Source organism: Orcinus orca, chromosome 1 (genome assembly GCF_937001465.1).
Source record: "Orcinus orca chromosome 1, mOrcOrc1.1, whole genome shotgun sequence".
NCBI classification, from domain to species: Eukaryota; Metazoa; Chordata; class Mammalia; order Artiodactyla; family Delphinidae; genus Orcinus; species Orcinus orca.
Window position 1 is genome coordinate 135819047 of NC_064559.1, and position 24600 is coordinate 135843646.

Consider the following 24600-nt stretch of genomic DNA (forward strand, 5'->3'; position numbering starts at 1 on the left):
GGCGTGGACTTATATATGCTACCAAATGTAAAATTGAGCTCTTCTGCTGTAATACGATAAATTTCACAATTAATGGCAAGCAGTGGAGATAAACATTAATGGGCAGCTCCTAGTCACTTTTCCCTGAGGTCTCTGAAACACATTTTCTAAACTCTTCCATGTGATCCAGATCATGTTATGGATTTGTTAACTTTGCAATACATTCGATTGAAACATCATAATTCTTTCCATGACAACAGTGTCTGATGTTACAGATGCCCAACTAGCAAGGTCAATAGTTGACAGATGGAAGTTGGAGCCATGCAATTACATTTCCCAAACCATTATAAAGAATATAACCAAAGAAAGGTGCAAGCTGGTCTAAAACACCAAACAATAAAAAGCACAAAAATAATTGCTTCAAATTTAATGAATCTTTCTTTGACATGACAACCAATCTAAGAATCTCTGAATTCCCTTTCTCTGGTAAAAGTCAAAACATTTTTGAGCTGGTAGCAGTTTATCTAAATTATTGTTTTTCCTCCATCAGTCTTTAGGCTTAATCTCATTTGCTTTTATGGATACGGTAACCCTTTTGAATAGCTTTTAACCTTTTAAAAGTCGCCTTGGCCCAAAGAGCCTAAAAAAATTTTAATACAATATTGAATAATAAAAATTGAACAATTGAGCACTTTTCCTACCAGCAGTCTGCATGCAGTGCTCCAGGTCCTAGAGCAGAGTTTCTGTCTGAATAAAAAAAATTAAAATACCTGTATATAGCTTGCTTCTAGCAGAGACCTTCAGCTCTGACCTCCATTGTTCCTTCTGCCTCCACAATATATTGGCTTTCTCTCTTCCAAAGAAAGAGTGTGCTTTATCCTTCAAGCACATCAGTTTCAAAGGGCTCTTACTTTAAGTGTCCAGCACATCATTGTGGTAAATTTAAGAAATCATTGCCTTTAGATTATCTCTTTCAATAGCATATAATGTAGATAACTTCACGACTAAATGTTATAAACCAAGCCTTTTGTTTCCTTGGGTTTGTTGTTTGTTTGTTTGTTTTCCTCACCATAGTCTCTGGGGCATTTTCTATTTTGTGTTTGGTAAGATACAGGACGAGAAGATGATCCACAAACACAACTCACTTTTTTAATCTTTGTGATGTGGAATTTAATTACCAAACTCAAAGGAGAAGAAAAAGGGATGGCATTCTTGCCAGCCTGTGAAAAGGGGTAGGGAGCCTCCAGCGGAAGGCTAGCCCCGGATGCGCTGGTGGTGAGAGCTGGGAGACAATGGCCTTTCCTGGGAAGAGCCGCCTCCAATCTGGCAGACCCGGCTGGGATCCGCACTCCCACATCCAGAGGCAAGGAATACCGATTACTGGGAATGTCAGTCAGCTGACACTCTGTCTCTCGCTCTCTCTATCTGAGAAGGGGATCTGCATTTTCTAAGCCAGTTGGCAGCATGCACTTCAAACAGCAATGCACTGCAGGCCTGCGGTATAGACTGTCACCCTGCGATAAGTGTGCCAGCTCAGTGGTGCAAAGGTTTTCAGATACCCTCCCTTGGGCTATATCATTCTCTTCCTCTCCTCTCCCTTGCACACACTGAGCATGAGGCTCTCGAGCTCACTTCTTGACATAGTTAAAATAGCCCATCCCAGCCAGTGATGCTTAAAATTGAACCATGGTTCAGGGGAGCAGTAAGCTCTCCCTGCAAGCTCCCTAATGTGTTAAACAGCCATGCCAGGTAGCTCTCTCCTTTCTCAGAATCAACGACTTATGGAGACCATCTGTCAATGGAAGTTAGTTTTTATGCAAATCCTCTAACCTAGTGTTTGAAGGATAAACAAACTTGTACTTATATAGTTTCTTTAAGAACAGTATCTCGCTAAATGTCTGCCCTAGCTGCCTGCTTCAACTGTGGGCCTAGAAACAGGAAAGCAGTGTAGGTTTCTGAGCCCCTCTGGTGACTGAGCGTGTACCTCCAACATGACTGCGTTTGTACAGCTGAGGCTCGGAATGTAGGGCTCTTTAGACGGTTGGAATTATTTCATTTGGCACGGTGATTGCCTCAAATGATACATGTTTTCAGAGAGAGAAACACTGCAAAAGTAAACTCGAACCAATAAGGACATTTATTCTCCAGGTTTAAAATTAATTTCCTGTATTTCTCTGGCTTTAAAAAAAATTCTGTTGGAACTGCAACCTTATGAGAAGAAAAATCAGAAACTATTGCTTTTACACTGAGCCCGGTATCAGATGAAATGGAAATGTAAGGATTTCCTTAGCGTTAACCCACTGGAATTCTCCAGCTGAGAACTGAGGTCTGCAGGCTGTTTTAGGTTAAGACCTTGCTCTACTCCATGTTAGGTAATCAGATGTCATTTAGGCAAAATAAATGGGAACTACTCAAGGAATCAGAAGAGGTGAAAGAGCAGAATCTGGTTTGGATAAAAGTTTAATTCTTCAGTTCCAAGAGGCATGGCCCTTCGAAGATGCTGAGCGAAGTCAGACAGGAGTGGCCGAGTAATGAAGATGGATGCAGCCTGTTATCAGCAAGCCGTTTACTAGGGCTTGACGTAACCTTAAACATTGCAGATAGCTCGATGGCAGTTGCCACTAAAGCCCTAATTAATGAATAGCAGACCCTAAATTAACAATGTACATTTACAGATGAATTCTGGGCACTCATTAAATGATGTTCAAATACCAAGCAGCAACTGTTGGCTTATTCCTGCTGGATTGCTCCATCCACTGGGTGTTTGGGAGGAGTTTCCACCCGGGTTTTCCTGTCTCTGAGGCCTGGAGACCAGCTGCGGAGCAGAAAGGGACACTGTTCTCAGGCGGTGGAGGCAAAGGGATGCGAGCTCAGCTTTGAGTGGTGACACCTGTGCCGCCATTTATAAGGGTTCAGAAACAATCTCATATTTAGCTGGTGCTGCCAATAAAAGTGAAAAAAAAAAAAAAAATGAAAAGTTTGAATCCTAACCAACTCTGCCAAGGACGGAATGAGACTTTTCAGAGAACGGTCCTACAGTGCACTTTCTTGGGCGGGCTGGAATGTGCTCTGGGGGCGGAGGGTTTAGACAATGCGTAGATGTGTTTGGCGAAAGCTTCATTAATAAACAATTAAGGGCTTATGGTGAGGGAGCTGGGGTCTGGCTGCTGCAGGCCGGGGTCTCTACTGCCCCCTCCATTTAAGCAGAGGCCCAGCCCAAAATCTGAGGCTCCATGCCCAGAGCCAACCAGAAGTGTTTCCTGCAGCAACAGTAGCCAAGCTTATTATCTTGCCCTGTTTTGTTGGGAGGTTTCCTCTTGATTTCAAAGAATAGAATGGGCAGCTGTGGACTTATAATGTAACAAGGATGTGGCCCCCGTGTGGGTAGGTGTATCTATGACTATTAAATAATATTACCTTCAATTGGCACAGAAGTAAAGACGGGAGCCAAGTATGAGTAAGAAATTGGAAAGTAAATTAAGTGAAAAAGAAACATTTTTAAACACTTGTGGGAGGTGGCAGTGAAAGAGTTTCTTGCAAAGCTCTGGTGTGGAGTAGAATGGATTTGAGGGGAGGGGATGTTCAGGAAACATCTCCCTTTGAAATGTTTGCTCCAGCTAAAACCCTGGGGCAGGGCCCTTCTGCTGTGAAGGGAAAGCATCTGAGGTTTCTGAGCGGTCACTCTCCGGAAGCATCCGTCCTAAAGAAAGCAGAGCTGCCTGCCCGCCGAGGGCACAGGGCAGAGGCTGTGGAACAGCCTGGGCAAATTCCCCACACGGCAGTGCCAAGGTCCACGTACGGGCAAAAGCAAAGGCATTCTCTTGTTTCTGTGGATCATTCCCACATCAGGCTTTTCAAACTCGGGTTTGTGTATGTTCAGGGGCAGGGTATTCCTATGGCCCCATTGAGACAGTATAAAAGCAAACCGTTGGCCAAAGGGGAAGAAAAAATAGCTCTTAATTTTTAAAATGCCAAAGGGACTTGTATTGGGGCAGGGGCTAGGAGAATGGGGTGCAGCGGGAGGGGAGGCAGGGCTGTACAGTTCATGTCTGCCAGCTAAGTATTCCTGAGTAATTAATGGGTAGGAATTGAACTAAGTGGGGGAAAAACAGGTGTTTCCCTTTTCCCAAGGGCATTTCTCATTTATTATATATCTAGTCAAAAGTTTCTCTCTGAGCAGGCTGTCACATACAGCTAAACAGAGGCTATGTGAAAAAGCACCCTGAGCAATCATTTTAAGAGCTGCCCTCATTCCACATTGTGTGACTGAATACAAATGCTTTATTCTTCCCAGTTTGATGATGAGATGGAGATTTAACCTCTGCTTGCCATCATGATCAGTTCACTGAGTTTCTGAGTAGAAACCACAAAGCTCCTGAAAATGTAAGTTACTGGATGTTTGCTCTTGCCCCATTCCCCCCACGCCCAAAGCAATCCAAATACGAGCTTACTGGGAGGGGAGAAGATCAATAGGAAACAGATTCTTATTACAACATTCCACTGGATTTCTCAGAACTCCATCCATGGGATCTCTAGTCCCAGTGGTCATACAATTAGAAAAGGAAAAGGAAACTTCAGACAATAAAAAAGAAGGAGCAAAGGACCGACTCAAATCACAGCGTCTTTTTCTGCCTCCATTATAAGTTGTATAACCCAGCTCATCATAGCATGTGTGTGTGTGTGTGCCGCAATTTCCTCAGGTTTCAGAAGCCTGATGGTTCAATCAGAAATGTATGTCACGATAAAGCAACAGAAGAACAGTCCTTTACATAACCCTCGCTAGCAAAATATCGAGATTCCATAGCCCATTTTGATTCAAGGAATCCCTGGGGAGTCTCATATGTGTCCCAAACCACTGCAAGCCTCCTCCACTACCACCTATGACATTTGCTCAAATTTCTCTGCTATTCCTGACTCCCAGAATGACTCTCCACGTGTTAAAACTGACATCAATCTTCTAGGCAGGTATTTCCACCCTTGACATAGTCTCTTTTAAGATTCTGACCTTGGCCTAGAGAAGCCTTCCTGGACCTACATAAAAGGAACCCATTCTTCCTCAGTCTAACATATTATCTAGGAAGTTAAAGGCTAGCCATTTATTCTTGGGAGGGTCTTCTCCTTGGGGGACAAGTCATCAACCCCAACCTGACAGCTATTAATTCTCTCCTCTGTCTAAAGGGAGTTTCACCAGTTCATTAAACCAGCCCAGAGAATAGAGTCTAGGTATACCCACATTGACTACCTATACAGTGTAGACCCTCACTCTGAGATCCTCAGATATACAAGATTAGGTAAAATAATTTTACCCAACAGTGCTTTCATGGAACTGCCTCTTGTATTAAGGTAACTCTATCTGTTGTAACAAAAGAACCCAAAAATTCATTAATAGATCAAACAAAACAATTTATTTCTCACTCACCAAAATAAAAATAAAAAAACTAGGATGGGTGCTTTTTCAAGTAATAATCTAGGATGCCAGACTCATTCCCTCCTGTAGCTCCGCTATATTTAACATGTGACCCTCAAAGTCACCATGCTCTTTTGCATCAAACTGGGAGAAGGGGGAAGAGAGGCATACTGTTTCTTAATGCCCGTCACTCAGCATCAACACGTTGCATAAAATCCATTGGTGAAAACCAATTGCATGTTTCCCTTAGATATAAGGGGTAGGGAGCTGAAAATATAGCCTGTGGCCAGGAAATCATTTCCAAGAGACAACTCTACACCCTGGAAAAGGAAGCACAAATGTTGAGGAGAGCCAGGCATCTCTGCCAGAGCACTATATGGATATAGATATCTCAACAAAAGAACAATAACACAATAAAAATAATACAATTAAAATTGTATGTTCAATTTCAACTTGTCCTTATTTTGAACTCTTTATGTTCTTTGTATTACTCCATTTAGTTCTTACCATAAATCTAAAATAAGGTAGGTCAGATATTATTAGTCCACTTTACAAAAAGAGGAAGTATGGAATCTTAAGAAATTTGTTAAAGAGTAAACATGATTTATTCTTTAAAATAAAGATGATGATGTCAATGGGAATGGAAGAGAAAGGACCTCCAAAAATCTGCCTCTTCATAAAGCAAAAAGAACACTGGCAAAATGGTCAAAATTAAATATTTCAAAACTCTGGAAATTAACCAAACATTTGCAATGAGGATTGTTTACTCAAGAAAAACAGCTGAATCCCCATAAGAAAATCAAGCTTTATGGTGTTATGACTTGCCCTGTTTCCATCTCCCTCTTCTCAGTGCTGATACAACCTTGAAAACCAACAGCCCCAGAGTTACAATAAAAATCACTGGACTAACAGCCACAGGAGGGTTCCCAGAGAACTGTCATTCCAGTCTGCCAGTTCCCAGGAAATCCCACTTGAAAGACTGTCTTTATTTGACCTGAATCAGAGCTCACTTAGTATGAATAGCCTTTTCCCTGAAAATGTTTATCAAAAACAATCAGCAGCTGGGAATTTCCTGGCAGTCCAGTGGATAGGACTCTGCACTTCCACTGCAGGGGGCATGGGTTTGATCCCTGGTTGGGAAACTAAGATCCCACATGCCATGTGTCACAGCCAAAAAATAAATAAATAAATCAGCAGCAACTGTATAACCTTTCAGTTGCCTGAGAAAGGGATAAAAATTGGGGAATACAAGAAGCTAACCAAAAAACTTAAAAGAAAAATCATAAGGAAATATTCACTGAGGCTTTAAAAATCTCTGACATATTTCTGAGAATCTAGAAACCCATGTGCGTGCATAGGGCTGCACACATCCCCAGTGTATGAGAAGGCCCTACACTCCCATTTCTGGCTAACCTTGAGGCTCTGTGGAAGCAAGAAGTGAAGGGTTATGCAAAGTTGTAAACTACCAAGCTGAGAGTTGAAGATGTACCCCAATACACAGACAAAGCCCTTCAACAAAGGCTGAGAGTCTTATTGGTTCCAGGCATTTAAGAAAATAACTTTACTATTATTATCTTGCCACCAAGCTAACTGTGCAGAGATATTAGTGGCTAAACATGACAAAGAAAACAGAGATTACATAATTAGTTCAAGAGGGTCCCTAAACAAACAAACAACAATAACTTCTGGGTTTGATTTCCAGAGTTGCCATATTGTATTATTTAAAATGTCTATTTCTCAACAAAAAAACTGTGAAACATGCAAAGAAACAAGAAAGTATGGTCCCTCCATAGGAAAAATGTCAATCAGGAGAAACTGTCCCTGATGAAATCTAGATGTTAGACTTACTAGACAGAGACTTTAAATCAGATATTTTAAATATATTCAAAACCTGACAGGCAACACATCTAAAGAAAAGTATGAGAATAATGTCTCACCAAATAGAAAATATCAGTAGATAGACATTTTTATTTTTAAAAGCACAAATAGATATTCTGGAGTTAAAAAGTGCAATAATAGAGATAAAAAATTACTAGAGGGGCTCAATATCAGACTTGAGCTGGCAGAAGAAAGAATCAGAGAACTTGGCAATAGGTCAGTCAAGATTATCCAGTCTAAAGAATAAAAAAGAAAAAGAATAAAGGAAAATGAACAGTCTCCGATTCTTATGGCACAACAAAAGGGTACCAACATGTGCATAACAGGAGTCCCAGTAGGAGAAGACTGAAAATGACAGGAAGAATATTTGAAGAAATGATGACCAGAAACCCCTCAAATATGATTTATAAAACATTCATCTACACCTTCAAGAAGCTCAATGAACTATATATAGGATAAACTCAAAGAGATCCACACCTCGATACATTATAATCAAATTATGGAAAGGCAAAGAGAAGATCTTGAAAACAGCAAGAGAAGGTACAATAAATCATCATGTACAAGAAATCATCAAGATTAATATCCAGTTTTTATCAGAAACCATGGAGGCCAGAAGGCAGTGGAATAAAATATTCAAAGTGCTAAAAGAAAAAGAATTATCAAGCAAGAATTCTATATCTAGCAAAACTATCCTTCAAAATGAAGGAGAAATTAAAATATTGTCAGATGAACAAAAACTGAGAGAATTTGTCACTAGCTGACCTTCCCTACAAGAAATACTGAAGGGAGTCTATTGTGATGAAATGAAAGGATACTAGAAAATAAATCAAATCCACATGAAAAAATAGAAAATACTGGTAAAGGTAGATACATAGGTAAATATAAAAACAGTTAAACTGTATTTTCAGTTTGTAATTATTTTCTTCTCCTATAAGAGTAAAAGACAACTGTGTAAAGCAATAATTATAACTCCGTTGATAAGCAAATAATGCACAAAGATGTCATTTTTATGACGAAGGAGAGGAGAGGGAATGCAGCTAGGAACAAAATGTTTGTATAATATTGAAATTAAATTTGTATTCATACAAACTAAATTGTGATCAATTATAATGTTAATTGTAATCACCATGGCAACCATTAAGGAAATAACTCAAAAAAATATACTAAAAGAAACAACAAGGAGATTAAAATGCCACAGTAAAAAATATCTATGTAACATATGTCACTAATAGAACAAAAAAGGGACAAGAAAGACATAAGTCACACAGAAAACTAATAGGAAAATAGTAGACATCAATCCTACCTTAGTAATTACATTAAATGTAAATGAATTAAACACTCCAATAAAAGACAAAGATTAGCAGGCTGGATTTTAAAAAGCATGATTTAACTATATGATATCTACAAGTGACAAACTTTAGAGTCAAAGGAGAAAATAGTTTGAAAGTAAAAATACAGAAAAAGATCTATTATACAAATAGCAACTAGAAGAGAGCTTGAATGGCCATACTAATATCAGAAATAATAAACTTTAAAATAAAAGGTGTTACTACAGACAATAAAGAATGTTTTTAAATGATTAAAATGTCAATCAATCAAGATGACATCATTATAAAAATATATGTACCTAACAACAGAAAAACAAAATCCATAAAGGAAAAGTGTATTTTATTTCTTTTGTGGCTGAATAATATCAATTGTATGGATATAACACATTTTGTTTATTATATAACAGATGAATCTTGAAAACATTATACTCAATGAAAGAAACCAGACACAACAGGCCACATATTATATGATTCCATGTATATGACATGTCCAGAATAGACAGATCCAAAGAGAGAAAGTAGATTCGTGATTGCAAGAGTTATAGAGAGGGAGAAATGGGTAGTGATTGCTAAGGGGCGCAGGGTTTCTTTTGGGGAGTGATAAAAATATCTGGAATTAGATAGTGATGTTAGGTGCACACCCTTGTGAATACAATAAAAAAACACTGAACTGTATAGGTTAAAGGGGTGAATTTTGTGGTTTGTGAACTATATCTCAATTTAAAAACTATAATAAAATTTAACTTATCCATACTTCCCTCTCTCTTTCTTTCTCTCTCTCTCACTCACACACATACACACACACACACACACACACACAACAACAACAACAACAACATGGGTTAGAGGTAAATGAAGATTTGATTGCAAATGTGTCTAACACTGAAACTTTGTTTGCTTGTTTTGTCACTATGTGGTTCCCTTTAACCTAGAAAAAAGAAAAGCACTTAAATAATTCCAAGATATTTGCAGTTTATTAGCCATTGTCCTAGAAAATCTTTATTTTACTTTAATATTTGTATCATTTTTTTTTTATTGTTGCATAACAAATTACCACAAACTGAAAAGCTTAAAACAACACAAATTTATTATCTCACCACAGGACAGGCGTCTAGGCACCGATGAGTTGGGTATTCTGCTCAGTGTATCACTAGGCTAAAATTAAGATGTCAGCCAGGGCTTCAGATCTCACCTGGGCTTCTGTGTCCCCTTCCAAGTTATCTGGCTGTCAGAAGAATTCAGTTCCTTGAGGTAGGAGGACTGAGACCCTCAGTTTGTAGAGGACACCCACCCTTCCCCACCTAATGGCCCTCACCATGACTGGGAGCTTGCTTCTTCACAGCTAACAGGAGGGCACCTCTGCTGTTTTTTCTGACCCCAATTTCTAGACTTTCTTTTAAATGGCTTATTTAATTAGGTCAGGCCCACCCAAAATAATCCTCCTTTTGTTAACTTAAAGTCAACTGATTGGGGACCTTAATCACATCAGGAAAATCCATTTACCTTTATAGCATCATGTAACCTAACCAAGGGAGTGACTGTCTCATCATATTCGCAGGTCTAGGCCACACTCAAGGGGAGAGGAATATACAGGACACAGGTCATCGGGATTATCTCAGAATTCTGCTAAGTTGTTCCATGTATGTCAATCAAGAATGGGCCTTGTTAAGTTATGAATATATATAAGCATGGTCACCATTTGGACACCTTTTGGGGAGGCTTGGTCAGCCACACTCCGACAGAGCCAGACTCAGCTTAAGCATAAGACCTAACAGTAGCTTCGAAACCTGGCTGCCTATCAGAATAACCTGGGAAACACTACATTCCACCTCCTAGAAATTCTGACTCAGTATAAAAGGTATAGCTAACTGCCTCCACGCCATCCCCTACACACACACACACACACACACACACACACACACACACACACACACACACACACACATACACATCCTATGTTTTTGAGAAGCTCCAGGTGAGCAATGAGGTTGAGAACTATTACCCTTAGACTCTGCAAGCCACAATTAAGAATAAAAGCAATACTATGAGTAAGTGTAATGCTGGCTTGCAAAATAATTAAATTTAAATACACAAATAATTACTTACAATATTTAATTTAATCACTGATTCCTCCTCACTTTTTATTCATGAGAGGAAACACTGTAGCATAGGAAAAGAAATCTAAGGTTTAAATGTCAGATATACTTGAATTCAAATCTCCACTCCACTTGTACTCGTCTATAGTCCCCATAAATTACTTAAGGTCTCAGTCTCAGGTTCCTCTTCCATAACGTGAGACTATCAGTACCTATTCCGTCTACCTCTCAGGAGGATGGTGAGGGTGAAAGGGATGCTAAACTCTTCTAAACACAAGTTGTTAGGTAAAATCTGAGTCTTTGTTCTTCAGTCTCCTTGACTTTTGAACAGCAGCAATTCCTTGGGTCTGTTCTAGGAGCATCCTGGGAGAACTGGTCCTCATTCCCCTCCTTCCTCCTTTTCTCCCAGAAGAGGACTGCTAGGAAGACTGCCCCTTAAGGCTGCTGCCTTCCATTCCCACTGTTCATCCTCCCTTTTATGGGACCTGTTTGACAGGGAAAGAGCCATACATCTATCTATGTGTGTTAAAAGTTGTCTGTACGTGGAGGGGAAATATTCCCTAGAAAATTTTAATATCATATAACATTCCTCCCTCACATTGATTACACATAAATTGGGCATGCATGGCCAATTACAGGACAAAATACCACTCCCACATCCACCACACCATATTTTCCCTTGTATCCACCTGGCTTACCGTGATTAGTAACCCCTCAGAGCCAGCTTGTTGCCACTGTCTTACCAAGTACCTGGCACACAATGCTTCACTTCTTCCAGTGGGAGAGGTTAAGAAAGGCAGGATGTGTGGTCTGACATGAAATGGAAATATAAAACTCTGCATAAAAATAGGACCATTAACATTTGAGCACTCATTTTCCCCAAACTTGCAAATAATAATCGCTGTTTTACCTAACTCGAAGGATTGTTCGGAGGTTGAAGAGAATTAACGGTTGCCAAATGCAGTTTATACTTTTTATTCACTAAGTAATCATATGGCTTAAGAGAAAGATCTCAAAGTGGGTCAAGTAAAATTAGGAGGGAGTAATTCTCATTCCCTCAGACTTCTTCCCACATGTCAAATTATGCTATGATCATTATTTGTGCATGTCTAAATCACCCTATTGGACTATAAGCTCCTTCAGAGCAGAGCCTGTCTTGTCTGTTCAGAATGTTGGCTTTTACTAGAGTACGAGCCAGGGTAAGGTACAGAAGGGTAGATGCTTATTTGTCTGTGATGGGCAGCCCCACGACGGCAGGGAATTTTATCTGTTTGGTCTATTATATCCCCAGTACTTTAGAACCATGCCTGGTACACAGTAAGCACTCAATAAGTATTTGTGGAGTAAATGAATGAGAAAATATTTGCTGGCTTGAGTTAAAATAAGGTAAATTTGATTTGACAGAGTGAAATGGCAGTTGTTTTCATCTCTAGGAAAGGAGCAAGCAAAGCTGGATAAAGACAAAGTTCAGGGCTTCCCTGGTGGGGCAGTGGTTGAGAGTCCGCCTGCCGATGCAGGGGACACGGGTTCGTGCCCCGGTCCGGGAAGATCCCACATGCCGCGGGGCAGCTGCGCCCGTGAGCCATGGCCGCTGAGCCTGCACGTCCGGAGCCTGTGCTCTGCAACGGGAGAGGCCACAACAGTGAGAGGCCCGCGTACCGCAAAAAAAAAAAAAAGACAAAGTTCAGTCTTTGAGATGTTGTCTATATGCCCTTCTATTACCCTCTCAGAATGGCTCTCTCACCCTCTTTACTTCTCTCCCATTCTCCCCACCCCAGTGCATTTTATATTGTTCTATGACTGTGCAAGACCCTTGCCGTGGAACCTGGCCCAGTCCTCCTTATTCATGCTCCCAAGTTGCCTTCCCCCTCCTGCTCTTTCCATTCACCACTTCCCCAGCAACACTTCCTGCACAGCAAAGTTGAGAAATCACACCCATACATTGTATGGAGAGTGTAGCTGTTTCTGCATTTTTGTGTCCTGTTTCTTGAGTGTCCTCCCTGCCAGGACCCCATTCCCCTTTCCCAAACCTCCAACAGCTCACTCACCACTGCCGCGTCTGCCTCGTCATTTGCTATGTACCACCTATCTTATTGGAAGGATGTTATATTAGTCAGGGTTCTCCAAAGAAACAGAGCCAACAAGATGTACATCTGGGAAGAGATTTATTATAAGGAATTGGCCCACATGATTATGACAGCTGAGAATTCCCAAGAACCTCAGTCCACAAGCTGGGGACATAGGAGAGCTGATGGTGTGGTTCCGGTTGGAAGGCTAGCAGACCTGAGACTCAGGAAAAACTGATGCTTCACTTTGAATGGAAAGGTGGGCAAAAGCTGATGTCCCAGTACAAAAGTGGTCGGGCAGGAGGGATTCTCTCTTACTCAGGGGATGGTCAGCCTTTTTGTTCTACTCACACCTTCAACTGATTGAATAAGGCCCTCCCACACTGGAGAGGGCAATCCATTTCACCCAGTCTTATGATTAACTGTTAATCTTATCCAACCCCCACCCCAACAGACATAGCAACACAATGTTTGACCAAATATCTGGGTACCCTGTGGTCCAATCAAGTTGACACATGAAACTAACCATTGCAGATGTAAACTTGTCACCAAAGTCACCTACTAAACCCTAAAATAAGCTTCTCTGAGGCATCTACTTTTTTTCTGTCTCCTAGAAGTGAAAAGTGGCAGGCCCAAAGCAAGTGCTGTGAAAGGGAAGATGTTCACCACGCCACCCTCCACCCTGTCTTTCTTTCCAAGCCTGGGGCTCCAGAACTGACTTGAGACAGGACAGCCACCTCCCTAAGATGAGCCTGCATGGAAGGCTCATCCCCTGACGCCTGCAAGGAAGGACTGCTGGGAGCCACAACCTCTTTGTCTCTCCTTCTCCGCTCACTCTCCAACCACCTCTACAAATGTTGACTTGTGCCTGAAACACACTTACCCTTTTCATTTGTGTAACTTACCACAGCTGTCTAAAGGCCGGGCAGCCCAGTCATCCACAGTCATACTGTTAAATGTGTCAAATAAACATCATTGCAAGGTTTATTTACTACTAAACAGTGTGATCAAGTTGAAAGACATGGACAAATAATCAGAAGACTTGAGTTTGAATACTGGCACCATCACTTGGTAGAAATAAGAAAATGAACAAAACATCTAAATTTATTAAGCCCAGTTTTCTGATATTTTCCTTTCTCTACCTTGCAGCACCAACGTGAGCATAAATGAAACAAGGGCTGATCTTGGTAATAGAAGTACTTCGTAAGTTATGAGGTGCTATTCCAAATATAATATATCGTTACGTTATTTTCAGTCTTCACAATTTGTTGTTTATATAAGCCTCCATTCATTACTTTAAAAACAAACTTTAAAAGGCCTCTGAAAGACAGGAGCTTCAAACAAACTCTGCTGTAAAGCCCCAGAAATCAAATAGAAAAGGAAAGAAAGAAATATACCCAAACTTTAGGAAATGCAAAAATCAAAGAGCAGAAATGACTGTGCAATAACTGCGACTAATAGGAAGTTCATCGTCCTTGGAGGAGGTTTTCCGTTCACCATCGCAGGATAGAGATACTGTACTTTAAGAAAGGCCTTCATTTATCATCAAAATGATATCGGGTATCATGCAGACCAGCTGTGAGGCTCTCCAAGGGTGAAAGAGACAGGACAAATTGTGTCCAAGAGTCGAAGGAGAGGGGGTCACAACTCTTCCAGTGCAACTGCGTAGCCCATTGGGCAGCAACAACAAAACGGCCCCAACTCAAACGCCAGCAAAGCAAAGGTGAGTTCATATCAGAGGCATATACAGGGAGAATTCATATCTCTGCTTTATAATGGATGTTCTCTTGTGCTCTAAAAGCTTTGGTGAATTATGAAAGACATTTATCAGACGTTAGAAAAATTCCAACGTTGGAAAAAATTTACCACCATTTATCAGAGGCTTGAATCTACAATGAATTTTTCATTATGGGATATGGAAACACATGTGCAATGAGTGGGTAGGTTTCTGGTTCAACACCAAACCCACACTGTCCTACAAGTAATCGGATTCAGACAAACACAGGACAGTGCACTCCAGGTCCCTGAGCATCTTAAAGCAAGAAACAAAAAGCATTCCAAATGGTACTTAAACCCAACAATGATAACTGAAACGCCCATACCAGATAACATAACCTTTGGTATCACATTGTGATGAAAGCAATAGACTTGAACATGACCAAGTCAAATACACCTGATGTTCTACTGTAGGCATGATAAACCTCATCTTAGACCTGTCCTCAATCTAAACTCACTGAGGCTTTTCACTCCTAATCACATCTGCTTCTCTATGACCTGATCAGTCCTTAATTGCATCTAATTGATCTCAATTTGTACCTTGAATTGGTACATCATGACCTAATTTAGAAACACAGTAGTGTTCTCCATATCACTGTCTCCTTTGATCCTCCTGACAGTGTTGGAGGGGTGCTGGAGTTGTCTGGAGAAATACTTTTACTCATCTCTTACATAGGAAAAATTAAGTCACAATAGAGTTAATAGAGTTAGTAGGAGAGCCCAGATATTATGACTCCCTCCTCCAGTGCTCCTTAAATATGGAAAAGAACTTCTTGGAGCTTAAGACTGTGAGACCCTCACAATGTGCTCCTCAGGGACATCTCGTAATTTCCTCTTCAGGAGCTCCTTAAGAATAGCATAAAGGCATATCCAGCTGGAACCATTTACACAAACTGTACAGCCTGGAGGCAGGGGATGGACTTAATGACCCTAGGCTAATCAATTCCTGCTTCCTAACACAAGGAGTGATTGCAAAGTAATGATCCACCAGCCCCAGACAAACATCACTTATACATTAAATGAAGTTTCTGATTCCTCATTCCATGATAAATGTATGGTTAATCCTGATTCCTGATCCATCATAAATTGCTCTTCTCTTCAGGGTCACTAAGTGACATTTGACTGTGAGTTGTAGAGGAAGTTAAGCAGGAGAGCTTCAGCTGGAGTGGGCACAGTATTGTAGGTATAGTAAATGTTCGCATTAATCTGTTGCCATCTGTCTTTATTTTGCTAACCCACTCAATCGGACACCATAAATGTTAACAGACATAGAAATGCTTTTCTTCAACATTAGGCACACATATCTTCTTGCTTCACCTCCTGAATCTCAGACAGCCCTTGATTATCATAAGCAATGCCACGATGATCCCCCAGCTCCCTGAAGTGGCTCCGAACAGTCACGCCATATAAGGCATTATTCCTCATCCACAACCAGTTTTTGGATTCCGTCTCAAGGCTCCAGTGCTCCTGTACTTGGCAGCAGATTTTTCCCCCTCTTACACAGAAAGATCCAGAATTCAACCTTTAGCTCATCTTCTAAGAATGTGGACTCAAGCTGGGGTGGTGAAGGTTAAGCCAACCACTTTTTATTCTTCCAAGCAGATTGTACGGAGGCAGCTACACTCCTGCCCCAGTCCCCCCAAACACCCTACATATCAAAAACCAGAACAGCCCCTGTGTTTTTGCTACCATATAGTAAACGGAAAATCTATTTGTTTGATGAGTAAAAAGGTCCCAAAAAAGAGACTTGCCTTATAATTTCTAAGAGATCTGCCATCTCTGGGCCATTGAAGGATCTCTCTGAAGTCTTTATAACTCTGGTACACTCTGGCAACTTTTGAAAGAATTAAATAACTTAGAAGTCTAATTTGTATTTTAGTGGATGCTGTAATACACTGCCCAAATCCATCCTCCAGGACTGAGATACACATTCCCTCAGCTACCTGCTGTACTGACCACTTACAGCTCTCAGCTGAGTCCTTCTCTAGGACTTACCCTAGAAAGCCACCTCACCCAGGGTCACAGGGTCACCCACATCCCATGACTTGTCACTGCAAGGGTATAAAGACCCAGTCTTCTAGTGCCAATTCAGGACAACTCTGCAAGGCAAGTCCAGCTTCAGAGATCCCCAAAGGGCTCTGTGACAAATGTCACAGTAACCTGAGGCTTTTCTTGGGACCATCACACATTGACTCTGCCCTCTCCCCAATCCTATTGCCTTCCCTTCTCCAAAAGGCAGGGTACTACCCAGTACATGCTCTCAGTGTCTGTTTCCTGAAGAACCTGCTTTACAACATGGATATTTGAAAGACAGTGGATTTATAAACTGAATCAAATGCATAGCAGTTTGTTGATTTGTTTTTACTATTCAATATGACTGCTAATTTTGAGCTTTGGGCTAGAGGGAGTCTTTATTCTAGAAAACGCCTTTCACAGGGGACAAGGGAATATTGTTGAACCAGGTAAAGAATATACAACTGTTACCCTTTCAAACACAACTACTTTGACAGTGTTAAACACTATGTCATTCTGAGTCAACCACCAATTCTGTATTAGTTGAAATGCAGGTCCCAGTGTGGAAGAGGGTAAAGAGACAGCTAATGCTCCCCAGCTATTCATACTCTCTTTGTCTGAACTTCCTATCTCCTCTGACAGTCAACCACAGGGGGGGTCTTGCCTTCCCACCCTTCTCTTCATATCTTTAGGGACCAAATCCTGACTGGTGGGGTCAAGTCTTATGATTGTTTTGGTAGTAATAGAACCAGAGGGGAGAGTAAGCTCATCATGTTTGAAAAGCTCAAGAAGTAGCTCCTTCCTCCTTAGTCTACTGGCTGACAGTTATGTTTCATCCATCAATCGTCTTGCCAGTGGGTGTGGGATCAAAGTGCCCATATTCTCATCCCTATGTTCCTTTATTGTATACAGCTCTTCATGCCTCTAGACCTGTGTTTCTTGCCTCTGATAGTTGTCTCTTTTATCTCCAGAGATGTTATGAAAATCAAAAGATGATTGAAATAGGGAGGGTTTGAATTTATTAACTGGAAATCACATATTTCCTATATTACCAGTAGAAGGCAGTGAAAATGATATGAAATCAAGATAATATCCCTAGGTTTCACAACTATTAAGCTCAATATTATGAGTCATTTTATCACTCTGACCCACAATTACTGCCTGTGTCTATCTGGTTCCATTCAAGCATCCAGTGAGAAGACAGGAAGAATAAAGGCTAATTCCAGAATGGTATATTTTCGAAATCATTAACTGTATCAGTGTCTTTTCCTAGATAAAGTGGGGAATATCCAAATAAAATTATCACCATTCAGCCAAAATACTTACATCTCTTTGGTGGTCATGATACGTTACTTCAGTTTTTGCAAATAGCTGCTTAGTTATAAGCCTGTAATTTTAATATCCATCCATAATGACAAGGTAAAGCAATAATCTGACATAAATGTTAACCCAAAAGGTAAGAGTGTGATTATAAGAGAAAGGGAACTGACCTTATTACCCAAAGCTATGTATAGAACAGTGCAATTTCTATAAAAATTCCAAAGGCATTTTTCACAGAAATAGAACAAATGTTCCTAAAATTTGTATGAAACCACAAAAGACCCCAAATAGCCAAAGCAATCTTGAGAAAGAAGAACAAAGCTGGAGGCATCACAGTCCCTGACTTCAAACTATATTACAAAACTATAGTAATCAAAAAAGTATGTTCTGGCATAAAACAGACACTTAGATCAATGGAACAGAATTGAGAGCCCAGAAATAAACCCACACATATATGGTCAACTAATATTTGGCAAGGAATCCAAGAATACTCAATAGGGAAAGGATAATCTCTTCAATAAATTGTTCTGGGAACACTGGATATTCACATTCAAAAGAATATAGTTGGACTCCTATCTTAATACCACTCAAAAATTAACGTGAAATAGATTAATTATTTAAATGTAAGAAAGACCTGAATTCATAAAACACCTAAAAGAAAACATAGGGAAAATCTTTACAGTGGCCTTAGGAATGATTTCTTGGATATGACACCAAAAGCACAAGCAACAAAAGCAAAAATAAATAAGTGGGACTATATCAAATGAAAAAGTTTCTACACAGTAAAAGAAACATCAACAAAATGAAAAGGCAACTTATGGAATAGGAGAAAATATTTGCAAACCATATATCTGACAAGGGGTTAACATCCAAAATACATAAGGAACTCACACAACCCAATAGCAAAACAAAACAGACAAATTTTAAAAACCCAGATAATCTGATTTAAAAATAGGGGCAGGACTTGAATAGACATTTTTTTTTCCAAAAAAAAGACATACAAATGACCAACAGGTACATGAAAATATGCACAACATCACTAATAATCAGAGAAATGCCAATCAAAATCACAAGAAGATATCATCTCACACTGTTAGAATGGCTGTTATCAAAAATACAAGAGACAACAGGTGTTGGCAAGGATGTGGAGAAAAGGGAATCCTTATACACTGTTGGTGGGAGTGTAAATTGGTATAGCCACTATGAAAAACAGTATGAAAGAATTCCTCAAAAGATTACAAATAGAACTACCATATGATCCAGGAGTCTCATTTCTGGGTATATATCTGAAAGAAATGAAATTATTGTCTTGAAGAGATATCTGCACTCCCATGTTCATTGCAGTATTACTCACAATAGCCAAGGTATAGAAACAACCTAAGTGTCCATGAAAGGATGAATGGATAAAGATAATGTGATATATGTATACAAGGGAATATTATTCAGCTCTGAAAGTAAAGGAAATCCTGCCATTTGCAACAACATAGGTGGACCTTGAGGGTATTATGCTAAACAAAATAAGGCAGACAGAGAAAGACAAATACTGTATGATCTCACTTATCTGAGGAATCTAAAAAAGTCAAACTCATAGATAAAGGGAGTAGAATGGTGGTTGCCAGGTGCCGGTGCGTAGAGGAAATGGGGAGACACTGGTCAAAGGGTACAAACTTCCAGTTATAAGATGAATAAGTTCTGGGGATCTAACGTACAACATGGTACTATAGTTAACAATACTGTATTGTATACTTGAAAGTTGCTGAGAGAGTAGATCTTAAATGTTCTTACCACACACACACACACACACACACACACACACACGTAACTATGTGGGGTGGTGGATGTGCTAACTAACTATATTGTGGTAATCATTTTGTAATATATATTTGTATCAAATCTTTATGTTGTACACCTTAAACATACACAATATATTATGTGTCAATTATATTTCGATAAAATTGGGATAAAAATAAGAGAAAGGAGACTAAGGTGGAGAAGATAACCACACAATGACTTGATATCCTCTATTTTTCAAAGGCTTTAATTGAAGCATTTCTCTCAGTAATGCTGCTTTTGCAACTACATAGCAACAAAGCATTTGAAATAACTTTTGACACTCTAAGCATAAAAATTTACACTGAGGTGAGGAGTTTATAGAAAGCAACTGCGTTCCAGTGTTTTCTGCTCCAGTGCTTACTGCTGCTGCAAACAACATGAAAAGTGTATTCCCAAAGTTAAACGGGTAATAGCTGAGAAAGGGTTAAATAAAGAGAACCAGATCCCAGCCAGTCAGGGTCTGAACACCAATGAGCATTTCTTTAGATGATGTCATGCTTGAATCCTGATATTCTTTTGAAAAGAGCTTGTGGTTGAAGTTTCTGTAAACCAGACTGAACTGGAATTTCCTCCCATTCCAAGAGTCTCCTTCTCTCCCTCCTACACGGTTTTCTTAGGTAGGGTTGTTCAAATGTAGTAATGTTCTTTCCTAATGTTTGACCAAAAGCACTTTTTGTAACTGTGATTTGCATTTGGAGTTTTTAAATGATCCTCGTCCACTGCTCTCCGTGAGCCTCTTTCATCCTTACTTGGTAATGACACGGGAATAAGTGCTTACTAGAAAATTCAGAAATATACTATCTCTTCTCAGTCATCCTAAATTCTGCCTCTTTCCATTTATGTCCTTCAGACAGTTCTTGGCGTGGGGAGGCCCGCGACAAATGAAAAAAGCGAGACCAACACTTTCAGTTACATAGCAAGACAGAAAGTTGTTGAGGTGTGCGTGGCATTATCCTCTATTCCTCTAGCCTGTGTTGACAACCAAATAAGCAGGAGATTTCCAGGTGACAGCAAGTCTGGTGAATTCAGGAAACCTACTCAAGGAAAGAGTGAAACCGTTGAAAGCCTTCACGACTGATCTAGAGACATACAGCATACATGAAGAGACAAGGGTCATGTGCTCTGGACTTTGTTTTAGGCACTCTTTTAACTTAAATCCTGGAGCTATCAAGAGAGTTAGGTTCATGAAATGGCAGGAAAGTTGGTAAGGATTCTTAGGGCCCGTCAAAAATTGGCACATCTCCCAACTTGCCGAGAGACAATGTCCTTTATGCAAGCTATTTTTGGATTTAAAGATACCGTCTTCTGAAAGAATTAATTAATTTACCACCCCATTAAATCAAATCTTAAAATCTCGGTTAACCAATAATCTCTTCTAACTTACTTCATTTGGAATATACTAAAAAATAGCCATTAGGAGAAAATGTATGTCAAACGTCATGGCACTAAATGAGTTAGTATATATGTGCACAGTCTTTGGAAACAAAAGAAACTATAAAAATAGAAGACATTATTATTTTTAAGATCACTGGCTCTTAACATCATCATTGTCTACCTGTAGTGTAGTCTCCAAGAGAATAAGAACCACATTTCTTTTGATCTCCATCGTATCCCTGTTCCCTAACACAGTGCCTGGAACATCATAAATATCTGATAAAGTTTCGCTACATTGAATTTAAATTTGAATCCACAAATATTTATTAAGCACCTAGTATATAAGTCACTGTGCTGATAGGTAATTGCAAAAAGGAGTACAGAGATAAGTTTCTACCTTCTTGAGGAGAGGACTCAGTCTAATCCATCTAATCCAAGAGCTCTGTCACCCCAGATTGCAAGGCAATGGTTGCAAACACAAATGTCTTAAGAACCAGACAGAAAATGTTAAGAGTAAGTAGGCAGCTGATTTTAAGATAATAGCATATCATGAGGGTAGTGAAACCTGGAGAGGACAAGCTTGCTTAAAATAATAGTTATTCAAGGGCTTCCCTGGTGGCGCAGTGGTTGAGAATCTGTCTGCTAATGCAGGGGACACGGGTTCCAGCCCTGGTCTGGGAAGATCCCCCATGCTGCGGAGCAACTAGGCCCGTGAGGCCACAACTACTGAGCCTGCGTGTCTGGAGCCTGTGTTCCGCAACAAGAGAGGCCGCAATAGTGAGAAGTCCGCGCACCGCGATGAAGAGTGGCCCCCGCTTGCCCCAACTAGAGAAAGCCCTCGCACAGAAACAAAGACCTAACACAGTCAAAAATAAAAAAATAAATAAACAAATGTGGGGTTAAAAAAAAATTATAGTTATTCAATTTCAAATATTTTGTAATCACTCTACTAATAAAAATAGTTTTGTCAACTTTCTGGCAGATTATTCATCCATGACAAGAAATGAAGTTCTGATACATGTTACAATATGGGTGAACCTTGAAAATACCACACTAAGTGAAATAGCGCACAATAAAATAAGAACAAAAGATAGATGTAGTATGATTTCACTTACATAAAATATCGAGAATAGGCAAATTCATAGACACAGGAAGTAGATAAGAGGTTACCAGAGGCTGGTGGGGAGAGGGATGTGGAAAGTTATTGCTTAATCGTTACAGTTTCTATTTGGAATGATGAAAAACTTTGGGAAATCAATAGTGGCTATGGTTGCACAACGTTGTGAATGTAATTAACGTCACTGAATTGTACAATTAAAAATAGTGAAAATGGCAAATTTTACATTATTTATATTTTACCACAATATATATTTTTTTAAATTCAGGCAGATTCTATGCAATCTGGCTAGCCAGTTGAGACTCATGAGTCCTGGCATGAGGCTTTGTTCAGTAATTATCTTCCAAATAAAGAAAGACATGGTTTCCCCCACCCCCATGATATTCCGGAGTTGAGTGGAAAGAACACAATATTTCAATTCAGGTGGTTATTGCTCTTGCTATTTACTAGCTACACAACCTTAGGTAAATTAATCTCTCCATACCTCAGCTACCCCTTCCTCACTAATAATGCGGAGATAATCGTGGAACCTACCTCCCAGGATTATAGTGGAGATTGTATGAGGTAATTTTTGTAAAGCTCTTCTCAATGTGGTTGGCTTATTATCATTATAAGCTATTATTAACATTAGATAAACTAATAAGAACTAGTTGTTATAATCATTAGAAAAACTAGACAAATAAAGATTTGCATTTTTGTTCCTAGCCTAATGATTTGTTTATTTACCTGACTGATTTTCTTCTTGGGAACGATAGATGCGTCAAAATGGAGTTCATAATCTGTTTTTAAATATCTCAGTTTTATCTAATGATGTTACTGACTTGCTGAAAATCCTTTAATGATGCCCTGTGGTTTTAATAGGCCCAAAGTCCTATAGCACAGGCCCATCTTCACCTCTTCAGCCTTGTAGTGGCCTCTGCGGCCTCCTCCTCATCGATTCTGTGCTTCCCAGCAGTCCTGCTTTCTGTCTTATAATCTCTGTGCTTCCAGAGAAGCTGAATCTTCCCTTGGCTCCAGAGAACAAATCTCTGCCCAGGCCACACTAAAGCAGGCTTTTCCTGTCTCCTCAACACTGTGCGTGGTCCAAAGCAGAGCATGTGGCCTCCACTGCTCCAATTGGGGTTCATCTCAGGCCTCTTATTAGGAATTCTGTAACAAGTTTTTCTCTCTTCTGGATGGTGTAGAAGGCAGATGTGAGGGCTGGAGCTGCTGCAGTCACTTCACTACCTTAGGATACTTAAGTCAACATGCAGGAGAGATTAGGGCCAAGAAAACCGGAGAGGAATAATGATCTCTGATAAAGTAATGACTGGAGACATCCACCTCTGGATTTTTCTGTTTACTGAACCAATAAATTTTCCTTATTATTGCAACCAAATAGTCTTAGCTGGTTTAAAAAAAAAAAAAAAAAAGTCTCATGTTGCTCCACTGTTCCCTACCTTTTTCCAGCCAAATTTATCTGGTTTCTGTTTCAGAACATAACTGAGCTTCTTCTTATCAAACTGTTCTCAGCAATACACTCTCTCCCTGGATTGTTTATTTGCCATCCTACCTCCTATCATTTTCTTACTCTGCTTGCTCTGGTTAATTCTCATTCACCCTGAATAGTTCAGCTCAAAAATTATTTCTCCAAGAAAGCCTTCACAGATCCTTCAGTCTAGATCAAGTTCTCCTATCATGGGCACCAATAACATTTTATACTTCTACTTTGGAAGACTTGCCACCATGATAAATAATTGTCTAATTCATCGATCGATGTCTATCTGCCACATTTTACTATTTCGTTCACTACTGCTATATCTCTAGTGCCTGACATAAAGCCTTGTCCATAAAAATAACATTAAATAAATATGAGTTGAACAAATGACTAGCTCTTAGCTGCCAAGGCTAATTGTTAAGGCATTGGTGTAGACTACCCAATAAAAACAAAAACATTTTAGAAGCAAATCAGTAGTTGAGAAAAGAGAGGTTAAGATAAGAACAAGCTGCTGGTCTCTGGCTATGCATGAACAGCTACATTCAACAAATATTAGTTGGGCACAAAACAGAGACTGAGGTACAGAAGACATTAGCCCTGCCCACAGCAAGCTCTTTGCTGGACTTTAATTAGCTGGGCATAGAGAACACTGCTGCTGTGAAGGGTTCCAAGTCACATCTATTACTCATTGCTTTGGTGCTTAGTTCGATCAGGGTCAAATCTACATTTAGCCTTTTAAAAAGTCTGGCTTTGGCACTGTCCTAAATAGCAGAAAAAGCATAGCTCTCAAGCCCTCCTTTCTAGCAGTTTCCTTTGACTTTACCTTTATTCTCTAAAGCTTGGAGACAAAGAGAAGCATGTTGGTTGCCTCCAAACCTATCCTCCCCAGGTATATGAAAACATTTTGTAGATCACAACCCACTGTCCACATTTAAG

The 24600-nt window shown here is 39.8% G+C and overlaps 1 long non-coding RNA gene across 1 annotated transcript; it reads right to left on the reverse strand.

Moving 5' to 3' along the window:
* Window positions 1–119: 119 nt before the first annotated feature.
* LOC117201982 (uncharacterized) lies at window positions 120–20100 on the reverse strand. The gene is made up of 3 exons (XR_004484143.1): window positions 19997–20100; window positions 1840–2919; window positions 120–726 (listed from the first exon to the last, which is right to left on the reverse strand). It is a non-coding gene; the product is annotated as an uncharacterized LOC117201982 (long non-coding RNA).
* Window positions 20101–24600: the final 4500 nt, after the last annotated feature.